Source organism: Bactrocera neohumeralis, chromosome 3 (assembly GCF_024586455.1).
Source record: "Bactrocera neohumeralis isolate Rockhampton chromosome 3, APGP_CSIRO_Bneo_wtdbg2-racon-allhic-juicebox.fasta_v2, whole genome shotgun sequence".
Classification (NCBI taxonomy): Eukaryota; Metazoa; Arthropoda; class Insecta; order Diptera; family Tephritidae; genus Bactrocera; species Bactrocera neohumeralis.
The window spans coordinates 52850833-52872284 of NC_065920.1; the positions used below are offsets into that span (position 1 = coordinate 52850833).

The following is a 21452-nucleotide window of genomic DNA, read 5'->3' on the forward strand; positions in this document are numbered from 1 at the left end:
TTTTTTTTCGGTTTAGCATATTTTACGGTTTTCATAGTAAAATTGTAGTGTTAATTAAAGTTTTTGTGTAAATTTTTAATATTCAGGCTAACTGTAATGGAGTCACGAGTTGAGTTGAGTTTGTGTTCTTGTTTTCTGTTGCATGTCGTATTTTTGAAGGTTGCTAAGCGCAGCGTGAATGTGCTTCATTCTTACAAGGGCTCTATTTTATGCAAACTTACATTCTTACATACATACATGTGGAAATATGTACATATGTACTAAGTGCATAAAGTCCTTGGTTGCAGTGGTACCTGGATTTGTTTTAAAAATTTGTTTATTGCGACATTTATTTTTTCTTTTTATTTTTACTTTATTTTGACATTATTAGAAAAGTAGCCTAGTTTCAATAGAAAATTCTCACGTCAAAATATCTTTTTTTTTGCTCTGCTTTCTGCTGGTTTAAAAAATTTATTAATTACTCTGCTACGAGTAATATCCTTCGATTTGTTCTACTTGATGTTAATGTTAATAGAGCATATGTATGTAAAAAATATTGAATTATTGAGAAATGATAAATAAATCCGACTCAACTAAAGTTGAAATGTAAGCACGAATTTGTCAAATTGTACCGATGGTCATTCGAGTCCAAGTTGTAAAAAATGTTTTGAGGTAGGTTTTTAGCGATCGCTGAAATCGGCAATGCTACTTTCAGCAGTATTTTTCAAGGAAACACACGTCTCAATGATTCTCTGTTTCAAAATTTGTCAAAATGTTAACGAAGCAAGAGCTGTCACTGTCGAAAGTTCATATAATTAAAAGTATCCTGACGGCTTTTTAATATATATGTAAGTCCGTCCGTATGTATCTTGGTTCGAAAAAAGTCCTGTTCACTGAGTAAAATTAAAAATAAATAAATGAAGTTCTCGGTAACGAAAAATCTATATGAAATAAATAACTTAAATGTCACCTCGAAAGCGATTTCCACACCGAAAACTGATAAATTTCAATTTATACATGCCATAAATGCCTACATACATACAAATGTGTTTCGAATTTGCAGCTTTTCGCTACAGACTTTTAAGCATTTCTTCAGCGGTACATTAAATATTTAACGGTGATAGTTGTCTACCAATTAACTGTCGCACTTTAACCTTCAATGGTGGCTGTCAGGACAAAAGCATAATAAAAAAGAGAAATGGCAACAACAACAACAACAACAAGGGCATAATAAGAAGCGAAACAACAGCAACAAGGCGATGCAACAGCTTAAAACTCATAAACCTCAATTTGCAAGAGTTCAGCGTTAAACATTGTTAAATTAATGAAGGGTAACAAAAGGTGTATGAAAAAAGCTACAACAAAGCAAAAAAAAAAGCAAAAAATCAAATAAAAATGAAAAATCCATAAAAAGCACAAGTAGGTAAAGCGCAAGCAAGCGCATCGAACATAAAAACTTCACCGCAGAAACCGAATAAAATTGCAGCGACAGAAGACAATACCAAAACAAAAGCAAAAAAGTAAAAAGCACGAGGCAAAATGAAATTAAACAAAATAGGTGTGTAGAGTAGCGGTGAAATGACAGCGAAAACAAAAACAAAAATAAATACACACGACAACTCCACTCCTCGTGCGCTCGTGGTGTTTCAATGGCGTTAACCGCTTGGCCACCTTGCTCTGCAGATTTGGGTCACAGTTTTTATTATTATTTCTTAAAGCCAAAAAATGAGAAGAATAAAAATAAAAAGTACAAATATCGGGAATGGATGCATACATACATATGTATGTATGTATGTATGTATATACAGACATAAAAATACCAATACAAAAAGAAAGCTTGGAACGACCAATACAATTTTTTTAATTTTATTAAATACTTTTTTTTTATTTTTTTAAAATTTTTTTTTTTTTTTTTTTTTTTTTAATATTTTTTTTATATATTTTTTTTAATTCTTATTATGTTTTTTTTTTTTTTAATTTGTTCATTAAATACACTTTTGCACTCTCAGTGCACTCTGCTTACTTTTGTCTTGATTTTATTTTCTTTTACTTTTTTTGTAATATTTTTGCAGTAATTTCCGGTATCTGTTAACCGCAGCCGTTGGCCGTTTTGAGTCATGCCTTGTACAATGAAATTTCATTTTATTATCAGCAAAATATCAAGTCGTTAAATGTCTCACCAAATGCATTTCTGTCAAGTCTTCTTCATTTATTATTTGTCAATAACTTATTTATACTTTTCCAAAGCAAAAGAATTCTCCATGTCTTGTTCACTTTGAAATGAGGTTAGGAAGAAGTGGTTGTACTTGATTTTCGATCAATCCGTTTGTATGGCAGTATGGCTGTATGCTATGTTGTTTTTGTTGTTGTAGGACTTGGCAGTCGTTGGGCAACATGAATGCATAAGAACGTACCAACCAGGCTCCCGGAGCTTCTGTTGAGTTCCAATCATTTTTTTAGTCGTATTCCTCTTCTATTGGCCAAAGTTGGCCACCTCTGTGAGATTGCTTTCTACAGGCGGTCCAATCGTTAACAGTACAGGTCCGCAGTAAGAGCTTGGCTGTGCCAGATTTCAGATGAATCCCTGCCTGCCAAAACCTTCCTGACCATCAATACTGGCTTGGTTAGCGGCTCAACACTATCCGACCACAACCGTTTTCATTTCACATTGTCCTATGTCACCCACTTTTACATGTAGTTATGGTTCGAAATATATATGTTTTTGTTATTCCTAGAACTATGTTGTTGCAATTTTTGGTAACTGGCGGATGACACGCGTGATGTTTTGCTGCAAGGCTTGAATAGAAGGTCCACATAGACTTTAGACTTTACATATCCCCACAGGAAAAAGTCTAACGGTGTGACATAACAAGATCTTGGTGTCCAATCGACCGTCCCAAAACGTGAAATTAACTGCTCACCGAAGTGTTCTTCGTCCCAAATGCGGCAATTTTGCTTATCGCTGAACAAAACTTAGCTCGTCGGATCTTCTTGGAACTTTTCAAGAGTCCATAGAGCGAAACGATGTCGCTTGGGAACGTCGAGCGGCTGTATGTTGTACGCTTTCAATTTAAAATCTCGACGTAAAATGTGTCAAGTCGTTCCATGCGTCAGTCCGAGTGGCTGCGAACGGCGCCGAATCGACTCTCCACGGTCTTCGTGAACACTCTCAGCTACGGCTGCTATATCTTCTTCACTGCGTGCTGGATGTCCTCTACCATCCAATAATGATGCGGGGTCTCAAGATGGGTGTTGGTGTTGCCAATAGTAAGCTTAGTAGGACGATTACCTTGATCATAAGTTGAGCGAAGCGCGCGCAACACATTCTTTACAGAACGTGAATTTTCTTAATAAAGTTGAACGATTTATAAAGTTTTTCAGGTGTAAGTCTTTCCATGCTGAAATGTCAAACAATACTGAACAAAAATAAAATGACTGCTTGACACGACTCACGCGTGATCTGTCAAAAAAAGGGTATTGCAAAAAGTACCTCTACTTGAATCACCCGTTACAACGTCCAAGTACGGTTCGGTAGAGAGTCAATCTGTTCTAATACCCCTGTGGGATGTAATATTGTCGCAAACTCCTAAAAGCGCCAGTTGAACGCACTGGAACCTCGTCGAAATCCAACTAAGTAAGTGCTTCAATTTAAAGTTTATGATTTAGCAAATATATGTATGTATCAATTTCCTGACCACAATAGAGTTGAGTCACAATGAGCAACCCCGTCGTGTTACGAGCTGAGTAGCAACTCTTTGACTTCACAAATTAAAACCGATGTTTTTTTCACATAACCACAAAACGATTTTACTTATGCAAAACAAAAAAAAACTTGCGACTTAACTCTAAATGAAATCAAGCCAAGAAGCAGCATGAAGAATCTAATCAAATTAACACAGCACCAAGAATTGAGGTTGATTGAAAAATAACACAACAAGAACAGCAAATAAAACGCGCCAGCAACTGGCGACCAAGCGGTCGGTGGTATAACGACTTTATCGTGGCAATAGCAATAAAAATCTGCCTGCTGAAGGTTAAGAAATTGACGACGAAGACGCCGCAGAAGCAGAAGAGGCTAAAGCAAATATATGAGGAGAAATCATGTGCTTGCTGTGCTTTGAAAGCAAATTAATAAATACTTGACGTGAGACGTAGAAGAACGCGACGACGTCAATGTAGAAGCTTGGTACTAATGAAAAATTTTTCGCGCAAAGCAAGTAGATTTCAGTCTAGTCGACCAGCAAGCCAATAACATCAGGAAGTAATGCAAACAACACAAATGGCAAAAACAAAAATAAAAGTAGCAGTAGAGAGTTTGATGTGCTGTCTAATGGTCGCAGCTGTAGAAGCCATGGCTTCTTCAATAAACCGACTTTGTAAGCAGCTTTTTGTGGATACTCGGTAACATCGAGTATTAGATGGAGGCAATGTGAGCGCTGGCAGAAAGAAAAGTAAGAAAGGAAAACATTACTTAGAATGTGACATAGAAAGAATAGAACTCGTAGTATGGTAGTCGGTGGAAAGCGGCTCACAAAAAGCTTAAAATAGCGTTAGAAGATCGTTTGAAGTTAGACGGATACGCAAAAGTTCATGTAGACTTGGCTGGTCGTTGTTGTGATGAGTCCAAGTTCGTCAACAAGTAATTGTAGGTCCAAAAAAACAGGTAATGTTGTTGTTGGAGCGCCAAAGTACTTTCCTGAGGTAATTTCGAAGAATAGTGCCAGTTGGGAGTCCTTGGCCGGATAGAAATCCGGATCCATTCCGATTACTTAAGACCGGCTGTTGTGGGTCATGTTATCCCCGATATTTGGCTGACGGAGTTGAAACTAAATGGAGGAAGCTGTGGGTGTCAAAGACTAATTTCGCATATTGATCGAATGTTGTGTATATGCTGTTCAGGTCTGACTTATCCTTAGGAGATTCTCTTTGAAACACTTCTTTTGGTAGTTCTATGCTTTTATCTTGAATTATATTTATTCCTGTGTCTTCTTTCTGCCGGCTTTGGTCGACCCGGACTTCTAGATGTATAAGTTGATTTAATATCATGAAACTAACAATGAAATAAATATATTCCGGTACATACCTTCTGTTGGGTCTGACCGATTTGTACATCTAGATGTATAACCTGATCTAATAACAAAAAATGCCGTTATAGCTAGATAGTTTTTAGAGAACACTCCTCCCAGCATATGTAGAAAGGGTAAGACTACATTTACTTCTAATGCAAACAATTTGATAATTCTTTTACATGTTTCGGCGGTGCCTTGCAGCAGGGTTGCTCCGTATCCTCCTGTCTCGTGCTGGCATCGAGTCCAACGCGGGCCCGGAGGAACTTATCTGCTGCGTATGCGCAAAAAGGCTCCATCCAAACTCCACCTCGGTCAGGTGTAATACATGCAATAGCTGGAGCCATCTTAAGACCTGCTCAGGCCTTAAGACTCACAGGGAGTGGACCACGAGTTCCGTGGCCCCATGTTGCCTACGCAATACTGCGACACCAGCCTCTACGGCTGTGCAATCTGCACATTGTTCGCGCGCTGCGCCGCCGCTCACCCCGAGTGGCCAACAGAGGACCTCCACGGTCCCCAGGAGCTCAAACAGGCAACATAGCTCCCACTCTGACTTACCCCCCCAACCTTCATCCCGCTCCAATCCTCCAAACCACAACCCATTGCAGACGAAGAGCTCGAGTTTCCGCGAGTGACCTTAACGCAGCTTCGTTCTGGATATTGTAGCAGGTTAAACTCCTACCTATCCAGAATTGACCCAGACATACCCAATGTATGTCCTGCATGCAACGAGTCTCCGCATGACACTGACCACCTCTTTGCATGCCCTACCTACCCCACTCATCTAACACCCTCCTCCCTTTGGTCCGACCCCGTCGGAACAGCATGTTTCCTGGGCCTCCCGTTAGATGACGTCGATGACAACACAGATGACCCTTACCATCCTAACGGGGACTGATAAACCGTTAAAACAACAACAACAACAACAGAGAATCCTTACCTAAATCCCATCAGGATGGTAACGACCAGTGCGTGGAAACTATGAGCCTCGCGTGAGCTCACCAAGCGTTGATCAGTAACCAATACTTGTGAGGTTGGAGCATAAAAGGTGTCTTTACTGTACATTGTCCCGGTAAAAGGTGTCTTAACTGCAACTTGTCAGTACTGCAAAGATAAGTATGAGGTGGAGCCATCTGTCCAGCATTCACCAGCCTAAGGTTGAAAGCATCTCAGATACGCACATACTTTGTCGGAACTCGGCGTATCGGCTGGAATACTCCTAGGTTTTGACCGCCTCAACAAATTTGTGGCTGGTTATAGGCGTTTTGCGACGGTCTTTTTGATCCTTACCTAGGAGTTGTGGGCATCGCAACGAACCTACGTCTAATCATTCTATTAAAGTTAAGATTGCATAAAGATAAAGAAGAATGGGCATTGATACATATACTGCGGTGCCAGAAAGATATCTACGTCCAACGAAAATTTTACGTCTTAAGGGGTTATATGGGTTTCCTCGCGCCACTAACTACACTCAGAAGACACATCTAATATGCTAAGTGGATCAGGAGACTTACATTTATAAAAGTCCACCTAAAGAGATTTTTGGAATTCTAAAAAAAGTACAAATCAAGAATATAGGATACAGATCAATTTCCGCTTGAGTCGGTACTACGATACCGGAAGCTACCAGGGTTTTGCCGGACCAAGGGCTGTTTTTTCTAACTTTATTTGGATCAGTTGGCAAAAGTTATAAAACCGAAAAATCTAGGTGACTGTTTTTATAATCCTGTTTGGGTCGGTAATTAACGCCACTTCTAATTTGGATTTGCTTGCAAAATTCGGTTCTCTAGATTCCTAAAAAGGTAGGATCAACTTAGTATCCAGCCTCATGAAAATAAGATCCATTAAGCAACCACAAAACTTAATTGTTTGCTCTGCCTCCTTTTCTAAATACTGACGTGGTGCTGCGATTCGTCTTCTATTTATACTCTTCCACGAATTTAATATTTTCTTTTTTTTCTATTTATTTACTGCTTTTATATTTATTTAGTTCAATATTTTACAGCTCGACTATTGATGAAGCGAAACCATGTCGTCTCGCTATGCGACCATGATGCTACAGCCAGCCAAGCGTCAGGTCCGGCCTAAACGAGGTGCAAGTCAACATAGTATGTATGTATTTTTTACCTCGATACAAACTTACTACGTACCTACAACTTGACTAGCCTTCTTACCAACGTTCGTTCGTACGTTCGTCGACACGTCTACACACCGGCCTGTATTTGCCCATCCGGCAGGTTTTCTTGAAACCTCGCTGCTTGTTGTTGGGCGCTTTAATGCTACTTTGGTTGCCACTTTCTGTTTGTGCGCTTACCTTTTGCTTGGTCGGTGCCTCAGGTCGGCCGATTGGTCGCTACGGCAGTCGCATCGCATCGCGTATTTTTCTTGGATCTGCGCATTTCTTTTATTTGTTTTTATTTTCCAATTCTTAGTGCCTTTAAGGTATTGAGGTGTGTTTGTATGACTCGGCGGAGTCTTGTTGAACTTGTTTGATTTTGTTTTGCTTTGTTTGTTTGCTTTTTTGTTAGCGATGTCTCGTAGAAAGTTGCGCCGTTGATGACTAATCACTTGAAAATTGCCTGCAGTTGTTGCGCTCGGAACGTTGTTGCGCCGCGATCATCATCTTCCAAATCATGACCATCATCGTATTTGTCATCAGTAGGCTATACTCATACTACATATTTTAAGTATCATACTACTCTTCTTAATCATGGTAGTCCTCATCATTAATCATCATACTCGTCATCTTCATTATCAGCCACATTAGCTTCATTAACGTGGTCTCATTGCCTGCTTTTGTACTATGTCTCACTGTTCTGATTTTTCTCCATTATTTTTATTGTTGTTACTCATGTTTTCTTTGTACTTGCTGTTGCTGTCGTCGTTATCATCTTCGTCACACATTGTCGCGCTTTTGCCCATAATTCTATGTAACCGACGTCTGTGACACCCGGTTATGCACCCATCTTGGCGCTGCCGTCGTGCCTTAAGAGACCCTGCTTCAATTGTTGTGGCATTGTTGGCCTCTTTTTGTCTCTATTTCTCGCGCTTAACTGACGCGCAGGCGTCGCGGTTTTGAGCCGCCGCGTGTTGCTTGTTACGGCTGCCTGTTTGGTGTTTTGTTGGTGACTTTGTTTGTTAGTCACCTTAGCGGCCTGCTTTTTCTGGTGTCTTGTCGAAACGTGTTTGCAGTGTGGCTTGTTTTTGTTGTTTTTTTCATGTACCCTTCTTTTTTTTCGCTTCTCTCTGCACTGATTTCGCTCTACTTTTGCAATTTTTCTCTTGCAGTCTCTGTAATTTTTTTATACCCCGAACAAGGTATATTAATTTTGCCACGAGGTTTTGTAACACCCGGAAGGAAATGTCAGAAACCCCAAAAATATACCTACTTGTATATATCAATGATTAGCATGATGAGTTGAGCCGACTTGGTCATCTCCATCTGTCCAACTCCTTCATATTTTGAGATCTCGTTCTGAAATTTTGCATAAGCTCTTTTCTTCCCAAGAAAGTGCTTATTTGTCGGATTTGCCGATATTGTCATACAAACTGAGCGATCAAAATCAAGGCCTTGTATGGAAAAATTTTTTATTCGACAAGATATCTTCATCAAATTTCGTCCGAATTATTGTCCAAGGATATGGTACAATGTCCGAGGAAATTTTCAAGATCGGACCATTATAACATAAAGCTGGCATAAAAACTGATCGGTCAAAATCAAGACTTTGTAAGGAAATCTCTTTTAATTGACGAGCTATTTTCACGATATTTGGCACGAATTATTGCCCAAGGACACGGTACAAAATCGTAGGTTGCTATAGATATTTCTGGCCTAATAATGTAAATAGGCATATTTATCAACGAAAATGTTTTTTTTTGTTTTTTTTTTGTCGATTGCTGTTTTGTTTCGGGCTCATACGCATAGATCCATGATTCGTCATCTGTGACGATCTTATAAACGTCTTTTGAAGCACCGCGATCGTATTTTTTCAGCATTTCTTTACACCAATCCACACGAGCCTTTTTTTGAGCGATTGTCAAATTGTGCGGGATCCAACGAGAACAAACCTTTTTTTACGGCCAGGTGTTCATGCAATATCGAATGTATGCTGGAGGGAGAAATGCATAGGCATGCCTCTATCTGAAGGTATGTTACATGACGGTCTTGCATTATCAGTTCACGTACGGCATCGATGTTTTCTGGCACAACGGCTGTTTTTGGACGACCTTCACGGAATTCGTCGTTGAGCGAGCGTCGGCCACGATTGAATTCGTTGTACCGGTTTTTCACAGTGCTATAGGATGGTGCTTCATAGCCATACAAAGATTTTAGTTCATCGATGCACTCTTGTCGTGATAATCCACGTCGAAAGTTGTGAAAAATGATCGCACGAAAATGTTCACGAGTTAATTCCATTTTTTGGCCGAGATGATTTTTTTAATTCCCTGTAAATAAAACAATTCACGATTAAATGACAAAACGTTCTGAGTGATGTTATGCTAAAAAATGTCAAACTTTCCAATGGAAATGTCAAATTGCACCTGGCAACACTTAGTGTTGCCCTAGGCCAGAATATATGTATATAGCAGCCCTCGTATAGTTGGCATACAAATTAAGCGATCACACTGAAGTAGTTGCAAATAAAAATTTTGGCGTGAACTATTGTTCAAGGAAATGGTACAATCGGCAATAATATTGTACAGATTCGACAACGGCTGTCAAACAAACTGACCGATCAAAATCGAGTTCTTGCATAGTAACTTTTTTATTTGTGAAGGGTATTATAGATATTAAAATTATTTCTTGCTATTTTACTTTATTTGTTGTTGTTTGTATGCGCTGTGATTGTCGTGCCGTTGAAAATTGCTGCCAACATGCTGCGTCACAACAACCGCCACAGCGCACACGAGCCGGAACGTGTTGCTGCAACACAAACGTAACAAGCTCACGCGACAAGCAAATGCGGACTGGTAATTGTACACACACATCCAAACATACATATGTTAGCTGGTGTTACTGAAACAGCAAAGCAACTGTCGCCCGAAACAGACCGCGTTGTTGCACAGCAGAAATCCGCTTTCTGTACTACAGCTGTGTTGTTGCACTCATTTGTTGTTTTGTGATTTTTTGTTGTTATTGTAGGTTTTGTTAACGCTGTTATTATTGTTATTGTTGTTTTTGTATTCTCATTTTGTTGTTGTTGTCACCAGTATGTTTTTGTTGTTGTTAATTCCAAAAGCCACACTCATCGCTTATGGCTGTTCTTATTGTTGTTTTTGTATTCTCATTTTGTTGTTGTTGTTGTCACCAGTATGTTTTTGTTGTTGTTAATTCCAAAAGCCACACTCATCGCTTATGGCTGTTCTTATTGTTGTTTTTGTATTCTCATTTTGTTGTTGTTGTTGTTGTTGTTGTTGTTGTTGTTGTCACCAGTATGTTTTTGTTGTTGTTAATTCCAAAAGCCACACTCATCGCTTATGGCTGTTCTTATTGTTGTTTTTGTATTCTCATTTTGTTGTTGTTGTTGTTGTCACCAGTATTTTTTTGTTGTTAATTCCAAAAGCCACACTCATCGCTTATGGCTGTTCTTATGGTAGTTGGCAATACCCCCAACAAGTTGTTGGCTTGAGCAGGTTTTTTTGGATCTTGTAATGAATTATTGGAGCAAGAACTGTGCGCAACGCGTACTCGTAAGCGCTCGCAATTACACTTGTACACAGATGTGCAAAATGTAATAAAAATCTCATTCCAGACTTATTTTACCTTATTTTATTTTTTATTTGTTTTTTTTTTTTGTTTTAATAATTTCCAAGCTTTTTCATTGTAGCAACTATTTACTTGGCCCTCTGCCACAAGCGAAGTTCTTGTTGATGACTCATTATACGAAAACATAATAAAACACCGTTCTAGTTGTTGCACATGAATTGAGGCTATGTCTGTCTATATTTTGGACACCTAAGAGACATCTTCCAGAAATTTTGTTTTTTGATTTATTGCATTCAGTTTATTATTTACATATTTCTCTTTTGAGCCGAACTCCTTAACTAGAAAGCTGAAATGTGAACTGAAATACAGCACAGTATCATTGATTAGCGCCTAAAAAGCTCCAAAAACCTAAAAATTCAAAGGAGCTATTCAATTAACTCATTCCGATGGTTCTTTAAGGGTTTAAGGGTTACATGGTTTTGCGGTTTTCAAAAAATCAAATTATTTTAATTGTCTTATTAAATTCTAAAACACCTCTAGAATATTGTGCTACATTTTCCAGCTGATCCGAGTAATATTTTCGGAGATACTGCCTTGAGAACTTGTGAAGTCGGTTGGCAAGATTTCTTGAGAGCTACTCAAGCGATCTTCATGAAATTTTAACCAAGTCTTTGAGATACAATTCTTAAAGGCTTGGACGAAGAATTTTTTTTCCGATTACAACTATTTGAAATAAAATTTCGCGAAATTTTCACTGAAATTTTTATTTTTTTGTAAAAATGTCTTCCAAATATCCAATTTTCAGTTTTTTTTCCTTCGTCCAAGTTCTAAGTTAAGGTTTTAACTAAAATACGTATTTTTTCACTTTAGATGATCCTGTAAACAGTTATGGTGCCAACGCGGGCGCATCTTTTTCCGAAGGGTCTTCGGAAATTGCGTTCCAAAGGCCGAGTTTAAAGCAGTTTTTTTAATTTTCATAAATTAGTACGAAATTTTCAGTCTGTTCATCTGGTATTGTCTATCCAAAAAGTTTTTGGTACCAAAATTTTGCAAATTTTTACTTACTTTTAAGATTCATCTCTGCTTGGAACCGTTCATGGACCCCTTATACTTTAGCATCTGTGCATATTTCAGAAAAATATAAAATGTCAAAATTAAAGTTTTAAAAGTAATGCTTAATTGCTCTCTTACCGATCCAAACGGGGTTAGATCGCCGAAAAAACAGCCCTTGGTCGGATAAAATCCGAGTCGATGCGTAGAACCGGCTGTCGTGGGAATTGCTTAATTGCTCTCTCTATTGCTTTGGTTTGAGATACTCAAGTTTTGACTGTGATTTATGTCGAATTGCATTTTTTAAACTGTCACTATTTTACCTGCCAGTACTCCATTTTGACACATAATTCTCTCTATATTATGAAAATCAAGTGCAATGAACTATCGGTATGGTCTTTGAAAACCTAGTAGCCAATATTTTGGTTACGACTATATAAGAGAGACTTGTTTTTTTAGTCTTGACGGGGTCAACTGGAAACACAATTACCCTAAACCGCCCCAGACCATTCAGCTGCTTTAAGAGTTGTTTAAAGCTATGAACTCCTGAGGAATACCACAGTTGCTGGAACACGAGGAACACAAAAAGCTTATACTTCTGGGGAAAAGTTGTTTTGTAATGTGGTGTTAATGGTAATACACACCAAAATAGCTTATACTTCCGTGGAAAATGGGAACTGAAGAATATTGTAGAGGTAATCACAAGGCACCTACCCTTAAGGTCCCACCTTAACAAAATAGGAAAAGTGGATTCCGTGGAATGCCGAGCATGCACGGAGGTTGAAGAACCAACCCTGAGTTGGATGAGACGATATATCTCAATGCCAATCGTGACTAAAATTTTGTCTTTTGTCGCCTTCTTTAGGAAGTTTCTACGATCTATACTGGAACTTATCACCTCATAAAATTCCATTTAAGGTGTTAAGTCCAGGTGCAAGTCGGAAAAATCGTTTTTGTGAATATTTTTGAAGAAAAAATTAATGTACTTTTATAAAGTTGAAGGTTTTGGATCCAGCTGATCACGTAGCCGATCTCTAGGAGGACCTCCGAAAAAAGTGTCTGGCGTTAAGCAAGATTTTTCTTTTTAAACTTAACTCGAGTCCAAGAACCAAAAAATATATTACTACTTGGGAATACAGGTAATAATCGAAGGTCTAGTCAATGTTTTTTATAAAAAAATTACACTTCGGAGTGGCTTCAAATATCGTTTCATTATTATTAAAAATCTTATTTCTTCGATCATTAACTGACAAATATTCTTGAGAAGTCCTGTAAAACTTTCCAGCCTAACTCTGAAAACAGCTTTTGGAGAAAGTTTGGGAGCCGTTTACACTAAGTTAAACAATTCTTACAAACACTTTCATAACTCCGCAACTGTTTGCCGGATTAACTTAAGTTAACTTGTGGAGCATATTTCCAAAAAAAAGTCAAAATTTGTTAAAAATTTTTTTATCCTCAAGTGTTAATAAGTGTCATGATCGGTTCTTGCTAGGCCGGACACAACGTAACGACTTTTAAGCGTTTTTTCTTTGTTTCTTATATAAAAACACAAATTGTCCGATCTTACTTTTCTTCAGAAACCATAGCATTCCATTCTCTAATCGCTGTGAAACCATCCTGTCGTTAACCTTGAGTTGCCTAACCGTTAAGCACACTATCTTCGTATATACTTAAATACATTCATTCTTTTCCATGAATTTTAGTTCATAAACCACAAGCAATCGTTTATAAAAGCAAAGAAACAACAAAAAATAAACAAAGCCAGCCGCCAATGACCTTGAAAAGAACAGCAGCGATGACAAAGCACAACAAAAACACTAAACATTCCGATAAAATCTATATATAATCTACGGTATAAGTGAAATCGCATGTGTCATTTGCAAATAAATGAAAGATTTAGAGAATTAGCAATAATGTACATATAAATAATATAATTTATACTCTCTTCATTCATGATATTTTTGCGACAAGATATTTGCTATACTTTCAACAAAAAATTCCAAGAATGGTAACCGAAACCTGTCTACTGGTAATGTACAATATATAGATAATATTAAAGAGAGCGCTAATTATATCGCTATTTTTTTGATAATTTTCAAGGGTAAAACCCTCGACATTCTCATATACTTGTACATACATATTTAGTAACTACACCAATATAGTATTAACAGATCCATTCATATTTATACAATCGTAGTGATAACAGAAATTAATTATTGACAGGTTTTTATTTTACTTTATTCTAAAATGTCCACAAATGGCGGGAAATAGTGTTATAGAAGATTTATGGAATTAGAAATTTGCGTTTGAGAAATGTTTTTGGATGACTTTTTCTTCTTCAAACTTCTTAATTTTTATACTGTGCCATTTCCTTTTCCATGGACGCAAGCATTGTTCCCATGTAACCGCCTTCTTCCTTATTGATGTAGACACAAATGAGTTTACAACAGCGCGCCAGTCGTTCCTCTCCTTCGCTGTTTGTCGTCAATTGGAGATTCCAAGGGAGGTCCTCCTCCACCTTGTCTTTCCATCGGAGTGAAGGTTTACCTCTTCCTCTACTTCTCCCGGCGGGTACTGCGTCGAATACTCTCAGAGAGCGTTTTTATACATATGGACGAAATGACCTAGCCAGTGTAATCGCTGTCTCTTAATTCGCTGAACTATGTCAATGTCGTTCTATGTCTTGTCGAGCTCATCCTGCTATCGACTACGGTATTCGCCGTTGGCAATGCCCAAAGCACCTTAAATCTTCCGAAGAACCTTTCACTCGGAAACTTGTAACGACGACTCATCAGATTTTGTCATCGTCCATGCCTCTACACCATATGCATACCAGGACGGGGATGATGAGTGACTTGTAGAGTTTGGTGTTTGTTCATTGTGAGAGAATGTTATCACTCTTATATACAAGGTCTGTCGCAAAAGAAACAGGACTGTTAAAAAAAAACAACAAAGTAAATATTTTTCAAAAGTCATATTTTTTTTTTTCAAAGTAGTTTCCTTGTGCTTCGATACAGTTTAGCCCGGTCCAAATGAGTGTTTCATGGGCTTGAGAAATCGGTCGTCGCCTTTTGATAGCTGAAATTTCCAACCAGTGTCCTTTCATGGGTAAATGAAGTTTTCCAAATAGGTAAAAATCACAGGGTGCCAGATCAGGTGAGTAGGGTGAGTGATTAATGGTTAATATGGAGTTTTTTGTCAAAAAATCAGTGACAAGCGTCGACCGATGACACGGCGCATTATCGTGCAACAGGCGCCAGAACCCTGCCTCACGGTATTGTGGTCGAGCACGACGAATGCGTGATAAAAGACGCTTCATAACACCAAGGTAAAACACAGCATTAATCGTTTGGCCAGGTGGGACGAACTCTCGGTGTACAATACCCTCGGAATCGTAAAAACAAATCAGCATTGTCTTTATTTTTGGCTTCTGAAGACGACCGACTTCTGATCGTCACAGAGGTGCTCACGACCTTCTTGGAATCGCTTAAACCACTCATGCACATTACTACGGGATAGGCACTGATCACCATAAACTTTTTTCATCATTTGAAATGTTTCAGTAAACGTTTTCCCAAGTTTAAAACAAAATTTAATATTTGCTCTTTGCATTTTACGACCGATGACCAAAAGCTGCTGTGACTTTTTGATCGATAACATCGATTTTAGTTATCCAATTGTCTTAAAATTTTTACGAAATGTCAACAAGAGATCAAAATTTTTATTTCATATACCCACCAATAGATGGCGCCACCAGAAACAGTTATATTTAGATAGTTCTGTGTCTTTTGCGACAGACCCTGTAAGATTGTGCCTTCTCTATTCCGATCTGCAGCACGAATTATTCGCTCCATCGTCATCGATTGCGGAATCAGGTACACCATCTCCTGGTGTTATGCTTTCACTGCCATTCAGCAGATGTGGGTACTGTTTTGAGGATTGGAAAAAACGTTGACATACGTGTATTGTGAACAAGAGGGATTATTTTGAGGGGAACGACATAGATTTTGAAGAATAAATTAAGCATTTAAAATTATGAACAAAGTCTTACTATTTTTTGCTCATACATAGTATTTTTTGACAAAAATTTTTTTTTAAAGCCAAAATTTTTACTAGTTCTTCATTCCTGACCTGTATTCATCTACATATGTACTTATTATAGTAGCAAATTTTTTGGTGTCTAGAGTTTCAAATAATTTTAAGGGGTCAGTAGGGTAATCTTTTTTCACAATTTTTTTTGTTTTTTTTTTTTGCATTTTCTGTTCCCTTATACCATTAGAATTAATGTAAAAACCCACTTTACCATTGGACGGTTTCGAAAAAGGCCCAAAAGTAATAATACCGCTCGATTTTCGGAGTGCACACCTGGCAGTACCTCAAACTTTAAACGCGTTTTTCTCAAAACACACTTTTTTAAACTGGCTCAACCGATTTGCTTATTTTTTTTTAATTTTCACAAAACGCCTGGCTATCGTCCCTATATTTTTTATAATTTATTGAAAGTTTGATGACAAAATGTATGTAAAAACCATGGGGAAAAATTAAAAAAAATTGCTCTTCTATTTTTTAACATGTTTTCATGATTCTAGTAGGGACGATAACCATTTACGTACTACTTAAGAATAAATTGGGTTTCTGCGTTTCAGATGATCCAAACATGAGAAATCGTGTCCGCCAGTGAAAAATCGTATATCATTCTCCCAGCTATTTCTCCGACAGATGTCATCAAAAAATTCCGAAACAATTTGTTACACTCCACGATATACCTCATGATATGTGAAAAAAGTTCTATTGTAGAATAAAAATTTCTATAAAAAAAAAATGTCAAAAAAACAGGTCAGATTACCCTACTGACCCCTTAAGCAGTAAATTCATCATCAACTTTTGTCGGAGGCACTCCTGAAGATCGGTTACAGGATCATGAGAACCCAAATTGTTTCAAAGTAAATCCTCGATTATATTATTATATTTATAAATATTTTTTACTATACTATAAAAGGCCGTCAAAGTGAAGTTTATATAAAAATAAAGCAAGATATTTTTGTACTTTGAGCATTAAATACATAATAAAATTTAAAAATTGATTATCTATATACATACATACCATACGCATGTATGAAGCAAACAACATATATGTATAATCAGTTTGCAACCCTGAGAAACTGCAAGCCATTAAATTTTGTCATTCAACTCTTACGCTTATCAGTTTAAAATACCGTAATGATTACGATTACATACATAATATATACCGTTTTTACTAGAGCGGCACTCAGCTGTTTCACCGCACATCGGTTTGCTTGTCGTATATAAACAGTGTAAATATGTATGTTTAAATGACTCATCAGCTTTTTGTTGTTGTGCCATTTATTTGTCTCAACGAGTTACTTACATACATACATAAATATACATACATATGTTTATATGCATGTATATATTTATAAATAGCAAACGGCTAATCACCAACTGTTGGCTGTACTTTAGCGCCATTATCACGAATTATAAACATATGCATGTACATATATAAATACATGTACAAATATACAGCTAGGTATATGTAGATATGTATGCGCACATACGACGCCCACGATCAAGGTCGTTTCGTCGTCTGAAATACACGCGCTTACACATCAACGCAGCGGTCATATTAACGTCAGACGCCACATTTTGTTTACAAAGTCGCGGCGCAGGCATACAGACACACACGCATGCACACTCATACAGCAACTGCACATACCTATAGTATATATTGACTTTATTTACTTTCAAGCGCTTTTGTTTAGATTTGCTCATTTGTGCTCATTTTTATTTTGTCTCATTTTTCTTTTTGCGAGCGCAAAGAAATTGCATAATTTTTGTTGAATTTGCAGCATCAAACGTAAATAATTACTATTATACTTAATACCTAGTAGCGATTCATATTTATTTTTATATTTTTCCGAATTTTTTAGTTCCACTAACTGGTTCATTATACCCTGAACAGGGCATATTAAGTTTGTAACACCCAGAAGGAAGCGTCGGAGACCCTATAAAGTATATACATTATATGTATAAATAATCAGTATATTGAGCTGAGTTGATTTAGCCATGTCCGTCTGTCCCTCAGTTTTTAAGATATCGTTTTGAAATTTTGCCAACGTCATTTTCTCTTCAAGAAGCTGCTCATTTGTCGGAGCTGTCGATATCGGACCACTATAACATATAGCTGCCATACAAACTGAACGATCGGAATCAAGTTCTTGTATAGAAAACTTTTGCATTTGACAATGTATCTTCACAAAAGTTGGCACAGGCTATTTTCTAAGACAACAATGTAATCTCCGAAGAAATTGTTCAGATCGAAAAGAAAGTCATGTGGAAAGCCTGGACATGCCTCCACGTCGGCGGAAAAACCGAACATTCACGGCGCCAAGGTCATGCTCTGCATTTGGTGGGGCCAGCTGGAGGTGATATATTATGAGCAGCTAAAGCCAAGTGAAACCATCACAGGAGACCGAAACCGAACGCAATTGATGCGTTTGGGTCGAGCACTAAAAGAAAAACGGCCACAGTACGAGGAAAGACACGATAAAGTCAAAGTCTCACGTCGCAAAGGTGGTCAAAAAATATTTGGAGACGCTGAAATGGGAGATCTTACCCCACCCGCCGTATTCTCCAGACGTTGCTCCATCTGACTGCCACTTGTTCCGATCGATGGCACACGGTCTAGCTAACGAGGACTTCAGTTCTTATGAAGAAGTCAAAAATTAGATTGATACTTGGATCGACTCGAAAGATGAGGAGTTCTTTCGTTACGGAAGCAAAGTTGTAGACCTATATGTACAGTATAACTCAATCATATTCGTCACATGAGCATATTTTTTACTTGTTCTATCATTCTTTTTCGCACTTTTAGTTGTTTCGAAGGATACCATTATACCTATGAAAGGTGGAATTGATTAACAACGGATTTTGAAAAATTTTTGGTCTCTAAAGATTCGATATATGTTTGGAATATTTTGCATTCAAATATCACCAAGAAAGGTACACCAAGTTCCTAAGGAAATAATATGACGTTTGCATACGAGATAATGCTTCTGAAGTTTGGCGCTTGATTCGAGTTTACTCATTTATTAAACGTTATGGTATTGAAAAACTCTTAATGAAACATACGTGAAATACGTGACAAACATTAGATAAAGCTACACGCATAAGATTATTACTTTTTTCTTACTTAACACACTTTAACATGACCCATTTTGTCTAAGGGTTTGGTGTTTCTTTATCTCTAACTCGTTTAAAAGGCTGATAAAAAAAGAAGTGCTATCAGCAGGAGTGCTCATGAACAAATAAATAACTCTGAGTATCGGGGGCATGATTTGGCGAAATACAATACGTGATTATGTTTGACCCATTTTATGTGCGGATACCGATAAAAATAAAATAACTGGGCTGTTGTAAGGAGAAGCAAGAGAACTCGAAAAACATTCGGCTGATCTAAATTTTTTGTTTTTGTTTTGTTTTTTTGTTTATAAAATATGGCGCCTTATCTCCAAAAATATTTCTAACGAACTACGATACCATTTAGGGTCATATTTGGTTTTTGCAATACTTCTCGGCAGTTCGCTCTAAGAGGTTATATCCTCTTTGAAGTCGGAAAAAACGCGTTTTGCGAGATTTTGTTTTTGCAGTAGTTTAAAAAATAGAATCTGTTGTCAAAATTTTCTGTCGATCATTCTTCTTCTTCTTTATTGGCGTCGATACCGTTTATGCGGTTATAGCCGAGTTTTCAACAGCGCGCCAGTCGGCCTTCCTTTTCAATGTTCGGAGCCAATTGGAGTTTCCAAATGTAGCCAGGTCCGTGTCCACCTCTGCTTCCCTCAGCGGGTACTGCGTCGAATACTTTCAGAGCTGGAGTATTTTCATCTATTCGAACGACATGACCTAGCTAGCGTAGCTGCTGTCTCTAAATTCGCTGAACTATGTCAATTCCGTGGTATATCTCGTACAGATCATCGTTCCATCGACTACGATATTCGCCGTTGCCAATGCGCAAAGAACCATAAAGCTTCTGCAAAACCTTTCTCTCGAAAACTTGTAAAACCGGCTGATGTTGTCATCGTCCATGTTCGTCGAGAGCGAACTTTACTTCTCAATTGCCTACTCAGTCCGAAGTAGCACCTGTTGGCAAGAGTTATTCTGCGTTGAATTTCGAATCTGACGTTGTTGTCGGTGTTAATGTTGGTTCCAAGATATGTAGATGAAATTATCCACGACTTCGAAGTTATGACTGTCAACAGTGACGTGGGAGCCAACTCGCGATTGCGACGACTGTTTGTTTGATAACAGAAGATATTTCGTCTTACCCTCGCCCACAGACCCTTTTGCTTCGCTTCTTTGTCTAACCTGGAGAAAGTAGAGCTAACGGCGCGATTGTTATGGCCAATGATATCGATGTCGTATGTCGTCAGCTGTAAACTTTTGTAGAAGATTGTACCTTCTCTATTCAGCTCTGCAGCTCTAATGAATTTCTCTAGCAGTAGATTGTAGAAGTCGCACGAGAGGAAGTCGCCTTGTCTGAAATCTCGTTTGGTATCGAACGGCTCGGAGAGGTCCTTCCCGTTTCTGACGGAGCTTTTGGTATTGTTCAACGTCAGTTTACGCATCCATATTAGTTAAATTAGTTAAGATCAATTACACGAATACATACATATGTATGTCCGTCCTCTCTTTGAATAATAGTTGCTGCTGTCTACATTTGAAGGAGAGTTATTTTAGAAGCAACCAGAAAATGTAATATGTATATGAAGTAAATCGGTAAACCCAGAGTACAATATATGGTACGAAACATAGCGGTATAAAACGAAGTATGAAGTAATTGGCGCTAAAGCTAAATACAAGCAATATAAGAAGATAGTTCGAAGCCGAGTCACGTAGAAAAGAGTTATAGTGTGAAAGATTCGCTAAATATCAGCTATTTCAGAAGCAAAGAGAATAATAAAGCAATGTATAAAGGGAAGTAAGCAAACTAAGGTGAAAAAATTAGTAAAAAGCAATCTTCGATCGGCTACCTAATTGAGCCAGATACAAAAGTAAATAAAAGAAATGAAAAGAAAAATACAACTGGTGAAGATCGAACAAAATGCCGCCTATGAAAGCCAAAGGCAACGCGATAAATGAGTCAGAGAAAAAGGTAGAAAGAGAGCAACAGAGCATTTTTGCCGCATCAATTTTAATACGGCTAGAAGAAATCGACCAAATCCCCTCTGCACGCAGCTTAGAAAGGCAAAAACTCGTTCGTCGACTCCAACTAAATATAGAAAGAGCAAACAAAGCGCAATGTACATCTACAAATATATAATATGTATGGAGAAACAAAAGATGTGAAAGAAAGAAAGAAGAGTATGCATAAAGAAAACCACCTAGCAGTCAACAATAGTTGTAATAGGCAAACGTAGAAGAGGTTATTTTCGGCCATTGACTTTGTCTCGTTGATGACCTTGCCCGAAAAATAACGCAAACGCACACTACAATGGAACTGTTGTGTATGTGTGTGTGTGTTGTAGAGTGCGTGTCAATTACACGAGCCATACGGTGACCATATATAGTACATATTTATACATTATATCGATGGGGTAACCGCACACGTGTCGCAAAATAAATAGGCAAAT

The 21452-nt window shown here is 37.8% G+C and overlaps 1 protein-coding gene across 1 annotated transcript in view; it reads left to right on the top strand.

Moving 5' to 3' along the window:
• LOC126754181 (nuclear hormone receptor FTZ-F1 beta) overlaps nucleotides 1-21452 on the top strand; it is a 118139-nt gene that overhangs the window by 2151 nt on the left and 94536 nt on the right. The gene's annotated exons all lie outside the window — the stretch shown is intronic.